This window comes from Mustela nivalis, assembly GCF_964662115.1.
Source record: "Mustela nivalis genome assembly, chromosome: 5".
NCBI lineage: Eukaryota > Metazoa > Chordata > Mammalia > Carnivora > Mustelidae > Mustela > Mustela nivalis.
In genome coordinates this window covers 144,293,811-144,307,230 of record NC_139024.1, presented here as the reverse complement: position 1 = coordinate 144,307,230, position 13,420 = coordinate 144,293,811, and the positions used below count along the sequence as shown (strand labels likewise).

General features: G+C 40.2%; 1 protein-coding gene across 10 annotated transcripts in view; it reads right to left on the bottom strand.

Moving 5' to 3' along the window:
- The window catches only part of PHACTR1 (phosphatase and actin regulator 1), a 562,751-nt gene that overhangs the window by 273,199 nt on the left and 276,132 nt on the right, over positions 1-13,420 (bottom strand). The gene's annotated exons all lie outside the window — the stretch shown is intronic.

Below are 13,420 nucleotides of genomic sequence, written 5' to 3'. Positions count from 1 at the left end.
TCATTTCCTAACATTCTATATTGAAGGCAATGTTGTATTTTAAGATTATTGCATGCTGAGTTGTGTGAATTGGGTCCACTCATGTTTTCTGCTGTCTTGGTATTCTGATAAAGAATCATATCATAATTTATTTCCAGATTCCCTCATGGAGGGCTAGTTAGTTGGGATCTAACTTTAGGGTAATTCCAAGGAATTCTTCAGTGAGCATCCTGGTAAAGTTGTCTTGTATAAATAATAATCTCTCTAAGGAAGGTAAAATTTGAGTAGCCCTGCCATAGTATATGCCCATCTTTAGTTTAACTGGATATTGGCAGCTCTCAAGGTGACTGTAACAGTTACATCATTCCATCAATAGTGTCTGAAAGTTTCCCTTTCCACCTCACCACCACTTGGTATTATGCAAAGTCAGTTTGTTTCTCAGTATTCTGGGTGTGATTTAATTGCTTTATCCTGATTACCTATTAGGTATTTAATTTCTTCGGCAAACTGCTTGCTCCTATTTCTGTCCATTGTTATCGGTCGTTAAAGTTGTGCTCTGCTTTTAGACTTTTAAAGAAATTCTTAGGGCCCCTGGATGGCTTACTTGGTTAGGCATATGACTCTTGAGCTCAACTAAAGTCTGGATCTCAGGGTTATGTGTTCAAGACCCAGGTTGGGCTCCACTCTGGGCATGAGCCTTAAAAAAGCTGGGGGGGGGGGCTGGGTGGCTCAGTGGGTTAAGCCTCTGCCTTCAGCTCAGGTCATGATCTCAGGGTTCTGGGATTGAGCCCCGAATCGGGCTCTCTGCTCAGCAGGGAGCCTGCTTCCCCCCCCTCTCTCTGCCTGCCTCTCTGCCTCCTTGTGATCTCTGTCAAATAAATAAATAAATAAAATCTTTATTAAAAAAATTCTTTCCCATGATGAGGTTATACAACTGTCACTTATGTTTTCTTTTAATAGTTTTAAGGCTTTGGGGCACCTGGGTGGCTCAGTTGGTTGGACGACTGCTTTCACCTCAGGTCATGATCCTGGAGTTCCGGGATCGAGTCCCGCATCGGACTCCCAGCTGCATGGGGAGTCTGCTTCTCCCTCTGACCTTCTCCTTGCTCATGCTCTCTTTCACGGTCTCTCTCTCAAATAAATAAATAAAATCTTTTTTAAAAAATAGTTTTAAGGGTTTGCTTTACATATTTAGGTAATTAATCTATCTGGAGTTTGTTTTTATACATGTGAGCTAGAAACCCCACTTTGTTTCTTTTTCTATATGGAGAGGCACTTTTTTCCTGATTACTGTTTATTGTACAGCACATTCTTTCCTCATTGATTTATAAAGCTACTTTTGTTTTACTCCAATGTATTGAGTTATATAGAATGGTTTTTATGTATCTCTTGAGATAATCATTGTTTTCTTTTTCTTTGATAAATTATTTGGTGAAATTCTAAATAGAATTCCTAGGTTAAACCAACCTCACATTCTTGACATAATTCTAACTGGCTTTAGTATCTTACTAGCTTGCTGGCTTTGTTTTCAAATATTTAGTATTTTTGTGCTTACATTGATAAATTTCTGCCTTATATGGTCCTTGCTCAGGGTTGTATTCCTTCCTTTTGAAATTGTGTAAGATGGAGGTGACATCTTTATTCTGTAGAACAGGTTTTATAACTTAAAGATAATCCCTTTTTTTTCATTGTTTTGGTTTTTTAGTGAGAGAGAGAGCAGAGAGTGTGAGCAGGGGTGGGGAGAAGTGAGAGAGAATCTTAAGCAGTCTCCATGCTCAGTGTGGAGTCTGATGTGGGGCTTAACTGCACAACCCTGGGATCATGACCTGAGCTGAAATCAAGAGTCAGATGCTCAACCAACTGAGCCACCTGGGTTCCCCTAAAGATAACCTCTTGAATGCTCATTAAAACTCACCAGCAAAAACTTCTAATACTATTGATTTCTAGTTCGCAGACTTTTAAAAAATTATTATTATTATGGATTCAATTTCTTTAGAAACTGTAGAGATTTCAGTTGTCTATTGGTTGATAACTGGTAATTTACAGTTTATCTAGAAAATTCCTCATTTTACCTAAGGTTTCAAATTTACTGACATAAACTTGATCATAATACTCCCTTAAGACATTTTAAAATTTTCTGTTAAAAATCCTCCACTAATATTCTTTGTATGTTCTTACTTTAGCTTTGTTCTCGATGAATCTTGCCAGAAATTTGACTATTTTATTACTGTTTTCCAAACACTAGCTTTGTTTTGTTTTTGAGTCTTTTATGGTATCTTGGTTTTCCTGCCCATTAAGTTCTTTCATTTACCTTCTTCCTTGGGTTAACTCTGTAGTAACCTTTCTTACAAGTCCTTGGGTTAACTCTGTAGTAACCTTTCTTACAAGTCCTACATCACCTTATTGTTATTATTTTCCATATCTCTTAATACAGCATATTTTAATTATTATTTCTCTAGGCTTCATTATAAGTGACTTCCTTAGATTGTCCAGTTCACCGAGTCTCTCTTCAGCTGTGTCTATTCTGCTATTGAATCCAACTTCTTATAGTTTCCAAAACTAAATTTTTCATTTCTAGATGTTGTAATTGAAATACAACATCTATTTTTCATAGTTGTCTGTTCTTTCATGATGGCTTCTATTTTTAAAATTCTATTATTGTAAGCATCCATATTTTATAATCTCTAGATTTGTCTCCTATTTCTAGTTCTTCCTTTGTTGTATCTACAGACTCTCCTTCTTATGGTTTATCTCTTCACATGACTCTGGGTTTTTCACTGTGAATTTATGCTCAATGGATGGTTTTCATTCTGTATAGATTTTTCATTTGCTTCTATCAGTATCCCTGTGATTCCAATGGCCCAGGAGGAAAAAATGTTCACTTTCAGCACTGGGATTCCCAAATCTTATTAGCAGTATAAATTCTTGAAACCCTAATATAAAGAGTGGGACAGGTTTGCAGTTTTGATTTATCCTAGGGGCATTCCTGCTTATACCCAGATCCCTAGAACTTAAGGCTCCTCGCTACTTCCCTGACTTTACAGAAAAAAAAAATTTCCTTTTTGTTTTTAATTGTCCCAATTCAGGATTAACTGTGGGAAGACCCTTAAGGAAACTTCCTGTAAGGAGGGTCTTTGCTCATTGCTTTAAGCAAGGTCAAGGCCACATTTCTTATCCCTAAATTGGGCATTGGAACTCTAGCCCTCAGTGTCTAGGGTGTATACCCAGGCCAGGCACCCTTGGGAATGTCACTTTAGTTGTCAGTATTGCTGAAAGTCCCTCTAATTGTGTCTCTGAATGTTTGTCTCCCTCACTGTCAGTAAACATCGCTAAAGCAAGAACCACAGTTTATTACCTATCATTCCACTCAACTCTGCTTCCTTAGCTTCTAGCATAGTCCTGGCACTTGGTACACAGGAGCTTGGTAAATACTGGATGGATGGATGGATGGATGGATGGATGATAACTTTAACATAGATGAGTTTGATAGCTACTAAAAAGTTCCCTACAACTTGTCATTTGCAGAATGATGTAGAATATTTCCAAGACATAGACAGGAGATGTGTCAAAGAAGGAGGATTGGAGAGAGACCCTTGAAGATTTCTGTGGTACCTGATCTGACCCAGTCTGCAACTAGTTTTCTCCCTTACTGAAACATTGTGTAAATTAAATAATTAAAACTATATTAAGAGCCAAGAATAGCACTCTGATGCTATATATAGTTTCTGGCTACCTAGTTATGCAGAGCACTGAAATGAGGCAAGAAGCTTTTTGACAATTTAATTAACATCTTTCTAGATCTTCAATTTCTTAAAAACACCGGGATGCTTCATTTTCAAGGTGCTTGCAGTGCAAGAGGAAGGTGCTCTGATTTGTCCTTCAACATCTATCACTGAGGGATTCGGGCAGGGAACTAGGAGGAGGGAGAAAGAGGGAAGGAGAGTCTTGTCTTTTATTAACCTAGGACTTGTCCTTTTGCTCACCTTCCTTTAAGTCAGCGGTTTACCTTCTGGACACAGTAAATAATAATGTGAGTGTTGTCAGCAGATTTTGGATGTAAAAAAAATAGCTCATATGTGGAATTTAAGAAGCAAAACAAACAGACCAAAAAAAAAAAAAAAAGACAAAAGACCAGACTCTCAAATACAGAGAACAAGAGAACAAACTGGCAGTTGTCAGAGAGGAGGTGGGTGGGGGATGGATGAAGTAAGTGGAGGGGATTAAAAGTACATTTATTGCTATGAGCACTGGAAGTGTGTAGAATCGTGGAGTCATTATACTGTACATCTGAAACATAATAGCATATGCTAATTATACTTGCACCAAAAAAATAGCAGATACTAATTAGGATCAAAAGACCTTTCATAATAGCAAAACACACAGGCATGCTCGCACACACACAGTTGTGTCATTGCCACAACTGAGCAAGGCTTTGCATGGGGTGTGAAATTTACAAGGTTTACAACTGATTACTTGATATTTTCATTACCTGAGATCCTGAGCAAGCCCTTATTGAGGTCTGCTCAGAAAGTCATGTCCATGTGATTCCCTGCCCCCAGCCCCAACAGGATAGTTTAATCTAAGTCAATAAAGTCCGTCTCCTTCTCAGTTTTCACCATCCTGGGCCGGCCGCTCCAGAGAACGGGCCTGGTCACCCATCCGACTCTCAGGCTTATTGCTCAGAGGCCAGCCACCTCCAGATGGCAATAAAATGCTGAGGACGGAGTTTGAGTTCTTCACTTACCGTTTTTTGTGTGATTTTTTTTTTTTTTTAAGAGGAAGAAAAAGATATAGGAAAGAACTGTGTCAGAGAATAAACCAAGGAGCAGAAGGGAATATTTTAATGAAATCAGAAAAAAACGGCAGACGACTACTTTTCTGTATTGCTGGCTTCTCAGAAAAACATTCTGTTGGCAGATTTTTTTTTTTTTTTTTTTTTTTTTTTTTTTTTTTTTAGGTGGAAATCAAGCAGGAACATGTGTCTTTTCTGCTCAGAAGGTTGATCTGGGGTCTCTAGATACTACTGGAGCTCAGATGAGAACCACTCATCTGTTCTCTGTGTCTATGAGCTTAGTTTTTATTTGATTATTTTTCAGAGCCACACATATGGGAGATCGTGCTGTATTTGTCTTTCTCTGTCTGACTTATTTCACTTAGCAGAATGCCCTGAAGGTCCATCCATGTTGTCACATAGCAAGATTCCATTCTTTCTTTATGGCTGAGTAATATTCCCTCACATGTGTATAATACATACAGACACACACCACATCTTCTTTGTCCATCTATCCCTCAGTGGACACTTAAGTTGTTTCCATGTCTTGGCTATTGCAGATATACTGTGACAAACATGGAGTGCATAGATCTTTTGAATTAGTGTTTTCATTTTCTTTGGAAAAATACCCAGAAGTGGAATTGCTGGATCATATGTTAGTTCTATTTTAAATTTTTTGAGGAACCTCCGTATTGATTCCGACAGTGGCTGCACCAGTTTACATTCTCACCAGCAGTACACGAGGGTTCCTTTTTCTCCACATCCTCGCCAACATTTGTTGTTGCGTGTGTTGTTGATTTTAGCCATTTTGGTGGGTGTGAGAGGATATCTCATTACAGTCCTGATGTGCATTTCCCTGATGTAGAGCATCTTTTCACGAACCTGTTGACCAACTGTATGTCTTCTTTAGCAAAAGGCCTATTCAGGTGTTCTCCCCCATTTTTTTTTTAACTTGTCTAGAGCACAGATTTTATTTTTAATTTAATTTTTTTAGAGTTCCATGATTCATTGTTTGCATATAACACCCAGTGATCCAGGCAATCCTTGCCCTCCTTAATACCCATCACCGGGCTCACCCATCTCCCCACACCCCCACAAAACCCTTAGTTTGTTTCCCAGAGTCCATACTCTCTCACGGTTCCTCGCCCCCTCGAAATCTCCCCCTTCATTTTCCCCTTCCTTCTCCTAATGTCTTCCATGCTATTCCTTATGTTCCACAAATAAGTGAAACCATATAATTGTCTTTCCCTGCTTGACTTATTTCACTTAGCATAAACTCCTCCGGTTCCATCCATGTTGATGCAAATGTAGGGTAATCTGTCCATTGTTTTTTAAATTGAATTGTTTTCTTGCTACTGAGTTGTATGAATTCTTTATATGTTTTGGATTATTTGTATTTTATTAGGTACAAATTGATTTGCAAATATTTTTTCCCATTCAGTAGGTTGTCCTTCCATTTGGTTGATGGTTGCCTTTGCTATGCAGAAGCTTTTTAGTTTGATAGAGTCCCACTTGTTTATTTCTTTGTTACTTGTCCTTGCTATCAGTGTCATTTAAAAAATCATCACCAAGACCTATGCCAAGGAGCTTATGCCTAGGTTTTCTTCCAGGAGTTTTATGGTTTCAGGTCTTACGTTCAAGTTTTTAATCTACTTTGAGTTAATTTTTGCATCTGGTGTAAGGTAATGGTCCAGTTTCACTCTTTCTGTCATAATGGAGTGAGTTGTTACAATTACTGAGGACTGACTGCCCAGTTAGCTCTGTAAGTGGAGAGTTTTCCAGTGTGGGTTAGTCCTGGGAAGACACATACTACTGTTCTACAAACCACAGTTATCCCTGTGCAGAGTCCTTGTCTACAAAACTATTTGAGTCCACCCAAATCAGCATGTCACCTGATTTACACACACACACACACACACACACACACACACACTAGCATGCTGGCCAGATTGGGAACAATCAGCTGAATCTGCTAGGCAGTCTACCCTCCTGGACTCCATGGCCCACAACCAACCCATGGAGGGAACGCTGAGCTCCCTGGGACATCTGATCAACCTTGCATGCCAGGCACTGGGTGGGATGGAATTGGAGGGTTGGAGACGATCCCTAAGAGGAGAAACAGTGGTCCAGGGCCCACAAGGGTTCTGGTCTGGGTCCAGGGCTCCCCCAACTCAGATGGCTGCCTTCCCTCCGGTCCCAGGCACCTAACAAGGCCTTAGAAAACTTCCAGAAAAATGCTTCCAGGGGCACCTGGGTGGCTCAGTGGGTTAAAGCGTCTGCCTTCCGCTCAGGTCATATTCCCAGTGTCCTGGGATCGAGCCCCACATCGGGCTCTCTGCTCCATGGGGAGCCTGCTAACCCCTCTCTCTGCCTGCCTCTCTGCCTATTTGTGATCTCTGTCTGTCAAATAAATAAATAAAATCATTAAAAATTTAAAAAAAATGTTGGATGGGTGAGGGGCTGAGAAGTGTAGGGCCTCAGTCAGGAGCCCTGAGGTTACATTGCTGTAGACAGCCCACGACTCCAATATCCTACCTAGTTGGTTTGCCAGGCCTGCCGCTCATCTGAGTGAAACCATATAATTGTCTTACAGAGCTACAGAGGCAGAGTTGTTCACTCTTTACCCTGTGCTCCTACAACATTTTCTTCAGGCCTCAGCTCCCACGTGACTATGTGAATATGTGGCTCTCTCTCCCTCCCCCTGTAGACTTCGAGACCGTGGAGAGCAATTATATCTTATGTTTCCTTCTGTCTGCAGGGCCTGTACACACGGAATAGCAATGATGTTTGGAAAATGAATGAAAGAACAGCTTGTCCACCTGGAAGTCACCTCATGTAGTATATCCCAGACATGGATTGCTAATTACCATGTAGAGGACGGCAAAGCTCTATGCCACGCAGTGTGATGCCGTGTTAAATATTCATACGCGTGGTTAAAAACAGTGCTTTCCTTTTTAGACCTCTGTGGCAGCAGCAGGCTGAACAAGAAGCACATTGTTCTAGGGGATCGATATTCCCGAGCGGGCTCTGCAAAGTTCAAAAATGTATGGGAACTTCGCATGCTAGTCACACTGACAGGATCTCATATTTGAACCCTGCTTTCACATCCATTATCCCTTTGATCCTCTCAAAAACCCTGGGAGATGGGGAGGCTCTTTCACTTTGTAGGAAAAGAAAGCAAGACAGACTGGTTAACGGATGCATCCCTGTCCTCCAAATTCAAACATGACTTTCTTGACCAACTCGGAGTTTTTCCTGCTAACCATTTGTTACCACAATGGCAGCCAAACTGGTTAAACTCTCAGCAGTCTTTTAGGATTTCTGATACAAAAAGAAGAAAAATGTATTCTATGCAGCGAAGAAGTAAGATCAAGGAATTAAAAGCTTGTTTAAGTACTTTGCAAATATTATCGTTTCGCATCTTGGTGGTGGCTTTCCAGGATAGTTTGATGGACATGTTGTTCACATGCGTTCATAATGCACCACCCCTACTAGCCTTGTGGATAATTTTGTAACCAAGGATCAAAGGGAACCTTCTGCTTCGATACTTCATTATGAATATTTAACATGGCATCCAAGGACTTTTCACACCCTTTTGCTATCTTCCCGTGGTAATTGGTGATCTGTGTGATGGGACTTTGTGGCACATAATACGTTGAGATGATCTAGGTCATCTACAGCAATCAGGCTAGATGAAGACTATTTAATTTGTAATTGTTTATGACAGTTTCTCCATGTTTTAAGAAGCTCTGAAGGAAATGGTGTCTTTATTCCCCCTGTCTTTTGCCTACCAAGGTATACTGCAATGGAGCCCAAACCCTTTTACTTCCAGTGTCCTTTCCCATTGATTACCTTAGTGGGCTGTTACATGGTAGGCACAAGATTAGTGATAGAGGCGATGCTCCTGTTATCAGACTGCCTTGCTCTTTTTCACGACTATAGGCTAACCAACCCTTTCATAAATGCCCCGTGAGGGTCACAGAGGAGCCTCAGCAGGAGAATGAGTGGCTAGTCCAACCCAGCCCCGTTGCTGGAAAAATGTATGCCTTCATAATGGGGACCGGTGTTGATGCTTCCACTTCAACGGGGTTCTACGGCCATTTATGGCTATCCTCAGGACTCTGGAATTCTGTTCTACAGTGGAAGAACCATTAACTCTTTCCTCTCCTTCAGTCCCTGGCCAGTCTTCACCCACTCACTCAGCTGACTTTTTAATTTTGTAATGTGCTACCTCTGCTGCTCCGTTCCTATTCCTTCTACCGGCTCACCCCACATGGAGATGTTAATGCTTCTATCACCGCATCTCCCTGAGCACTGCTGCTGAATGAGCTTTATTTGCTCAAGAACTATTTTTATCCCATCATTCTTCTGCTTGAAAATCTCCCCTGGCTTCTGCGGGAAAGTCCAAAACCTCCCTTCTGGAACTGGAAGCTGTCTTAACCTCTCCCGATTTCACCTATTCATCTTAATATCTCATTATTTCCAAATAGAAACATCTGTCCTTTTGCTCACACTTTGCTTCAGCCTAAAATGTCCTCTCCCCTGTTTTTTCCTTGATTTAAATAGTACAGATCTTTCCAGGAGGAGCTCCAATCCCATGTCTTTCCATGAAGCCTATCATTCACATTCTGGTCCACACCGCTGTTGCCTTCTCTGACCTAGTGCATATGTTAACACATTTTGGAGCTGAATCAAATACTGTTCGGAGTTATCTCTAGTTGTTGCAATTGATGTCACTCTTCTATAAACAGGCCTTTGTTATCTCCCATTTACCTACAGAATAAAATCCAAATCTTTAAGATTCTGGATCATTCTTTACCTATTCATAATGGATTACTGGCAGTGATGGTTAACATTCCAAACTACATTCCTTTAAAAAGCATATATACATATGTATTTTTTTCTGATTGTGAGTATAGTACATTCTTATTGTAGGAAATGTGTAGTCAGGGTCTTATATAAAGAAGGAAAAATCTACTGTCCCAAGGCAACCCCATTAGCATCTTGGGAGTGTCCTTCAGCTGTGCTTTCCACTAAACCATGCATTTTCACTTGTCTTGGCCTTTACTTACACTATTCCTCCTAAGCTGTATTATCCTACTCGGTCTTCTCAAATGAGCATGACTCAAGAACTATCCAAATATCACCTCATCCGTGAAGCCGTCCTTAAATTCCATCCTCATAGGTAGGATTAATCCTCCTCTCCCAACTCAGTCTTCCAAGGGTTTCTAATTTACTGGTGTCATGCACCTGGCATCTTGTACACAGGCTATGGGGGCATTATGCTTGCCCGTCCATTACCCCAACAAGACTGGGAGCTCTCTGAGGGCAAGGGGAATTTTTATCCATCCCTATAGGTACCACATCTGCCCGCACAGAGCCCGTATTTAAAAGAATGCTAAGTGAATAATGAATGTATCCATATTACTTAGGCTTCTCATCTGGTGAGAAGATGAAACGATACTTATATGTTATTTTTAAGGCCACAGTAATAAGCACATAGTACTCCACAAAACTGGTCAATTTGTACCTATGTTTCCAGAATATCCCATCTTTTATGATAAAAATATTGCCCCACTAGAAATAATAGGTCTGGAATAGTTCTAGACAATCCAATATCCAACTCCACAATGTACCAACATATACGTCATTGTGAACGAGGTTCCAGGAACATACGCGCAGACATTACCCAGATCAAGGTAAGTCCCCACCATGCTCCCTCCCAATCACGAACCACATCCTCCTCCCCATTTCGGAGTAACTAAGTTGTTCCTAACAGTATAATTTAATTGTGTATGTTTTTGAACTTTGTGTAAATTGAACCATACAATATCTATTCTAGTTTCTTTCACTCAATACAATGTTTGTGGGATTTATTTATACAATTGTAGTTTGCTACTTTTACTGGTATGCTATTATGATTATAATTTATCCATTCTATTCTTGATGGACATTGGGCTGTTTCTGAGTTTTAGCTTTTATGAAAAATGCTATTAACCTCATATACATAAATGCATACATAAATACATATTGATATGTACAAAAATATTTAGAAATTTGTCTTAGCTAATAGTCTATAAATGAAAGCTATAACCTGGTTAGTGTTTAGGAAATAACAAAATAAAATTGAAAGGTACTATTTTTCAGAACTCCAGAGGGATAGTTTAAAAGTAAGCAATGAAGGGCGCCTGGGTGGCTCAGTGGGTTAAGCCTCTGCCTTCAGCTCAGGTCATGATCTCAGGGTCCTGGGATCAAGCCCCGCATTGGGCTCTCTGCTCACAGGAAGCCTGTTATCCTCTCTCTCTCCGGCTGCCTCTCTGCCTACTTGTGATCTCTGTCAAATAAATAAATAAAATCTTTTAAAAAAAGTAAGCAATGATGTAAGTTTTTAAGGTCAGAATTTTATGTATGTACACACATACACAATAACATTTTTCATAAACTGAAAATTTTCATTCAGTTTTCATAAATATATAGACATTTATAATTTAATTTGCAGTGCTTTACAGACTTCTGATGAAGCAGCATGCCCCATATAAACAGCAGCCACATTTAAATACAAATGAACTTGGTTTTTCGTTGGAATGAAAATTAAGGGAACCACTTACTAGAATATAGGAGGTCCTACTGTAGCCACTCTCAATCAATTTTAAATCTATATCTGCTGCATTGAGCCCATGAAGTCAGATATTCAGTCTCTGCAGGTTAATATCTCATTTGGAGATAAGACCTCAGGCTTAAAATTTTGCCTGTAGAGGAAATCTGAGCCGAAGGAAAATTTGGATTATTGAAACAATTTATAGCCCATCAGGTATGAATCAGAGAAATTATATAGAGTATTATTCAAAATGCTTCTTAACATATCAACTTAGAACAATGGTAATACTGACATACCTCGTGTTGAATTAATGAAAATGTAACATAGGTGGCCTCAGTTGGATGAATTTTCATCACATACACCAGTGGAATACCATGGTTTAGATGATGTTAACTTAAGGGACAATCTGGCTTTTGCTAAGCACAAAACTCATTCCAAAACTTGTTCATCAGATGTTTCAATCCCAAAGTGACTATTGTAGTTATACACTCGTGGTCAAATTCTGTTCTTACATTTCCATGAGTGTGCTATAAAAATCTACACAGCCTTCCTATTTATGAAGCACACGTTCTGAAACCATTGTCAGTGGGCACTCCAGTATTATTGATCCAGAACTGGAAGTTTTGCTGCTTTCTTATGAAACATTAGCTATGTAAGAAACATTAGCTATGTAAGCAACATTACCCTATTTTTCCCCCAGCAATCATATGAAAAAATACCTAGAAATCAATGTTAGCTAATATTCTGTAAGTAAAAGATATAACCTGGTTAGTATCTATGAGATGACAAAATCACATTGTAAGACACCCTCTTGGGAAACACCAGAGGGGGGAGCTTAGAAGCGAACAATGATGTAAGTTCTTGAGGTTAGAACTGTCCATATTCGTTCAGTCCTGACGTGACATGTTTCCGGAATCTTCCTTCTTCTCCCCATTACCATCATGCCTGTCCTTTTGGCCCTCTCAACTCAACCTACACTAAATTTTTAAGTGTGGCTTTTTAAAAAAAAAGATTTATTTATTTATTTGAGGGTGGGGACCAAGGGAAAGGGAGAGAGAGAACCTCAAGCAGACTCCACGCCCAGCGCAGAGCCCAATGCAGAGCTCAATCTCACAACCCTGAGATCACGATCTGAGCCAAAATCAAGAGTTGGATGCCCAACGAACTGCACCACCCAGATGCTAAGGGGTCTTAGCTTTAGAAGCTAATGTCTTTAGAAGAAGACATTAAAAGACCCTTTCATTTACATTGAACGTCACATCACCAATTACATAGTTATTGCGAACATACACTCATTAACTGGAGTTAGGAAGAACATCTTTTGAAGGTCAGGAACTGAGCCACTGGACAGATGAGAAAAGAGAGGCTCTAACAGTGATGAAAACTAGATTTTGGACTCAGGTTGGTTGATTTCAAGTCTAGTGTTTTCTATAAAGGTAAATTGTCTCTTGAGAGCAAACCTACACAGGGAGCTCAAGGTAGATTAATCTTTTTTTTTTTTTTTTAGAGGTTTATTTATTTATTTATTTGACAGAGAGCTCACAAGTAGGCAGAGAGGCAGGCAGAGAGAAAGGGGGAAGCAGGCTCCCCGCTGAGCAGAAAGCCCGATGCAGGGCTCGATCCCAGGACCCTGAGATCATGACCTGAGCCAAAGGCAGAGACTTAACCCTCTGAGTTACCCAGATGTCCTTAGATTAATCTTTATAATGAGTAAATAACTGACAAATAGTAGAGGGGTCATCATTCATACCTCAGGGGAATGAACGAAAAAAAAAAGGATTTTTTTTTTTTTCCATTTTGCCATAGCTGGCAAAAGTTGGCTTGGGGAATTGGAACTTGGGCAGCTCCAGGTAGAAGAATATCAGGTGTGTGGTGTTGCAAAAGCTGCAGGTGTGTAGCAAGCAGAGGCCCGTTTATTCAGGGGAAGTTACACCGGCAAAGCCATATCCCTGTTAAGTCCCTTAATAGGAATGTGGGGGGCGCCTGGGTGGCTCAGTGGGTTAAAGCCTCTGCCTTCGGCTCAGGTCATGATCCCAGGGTCCTGGGATGGAGCCCCGCATCGGGCTTTCTGC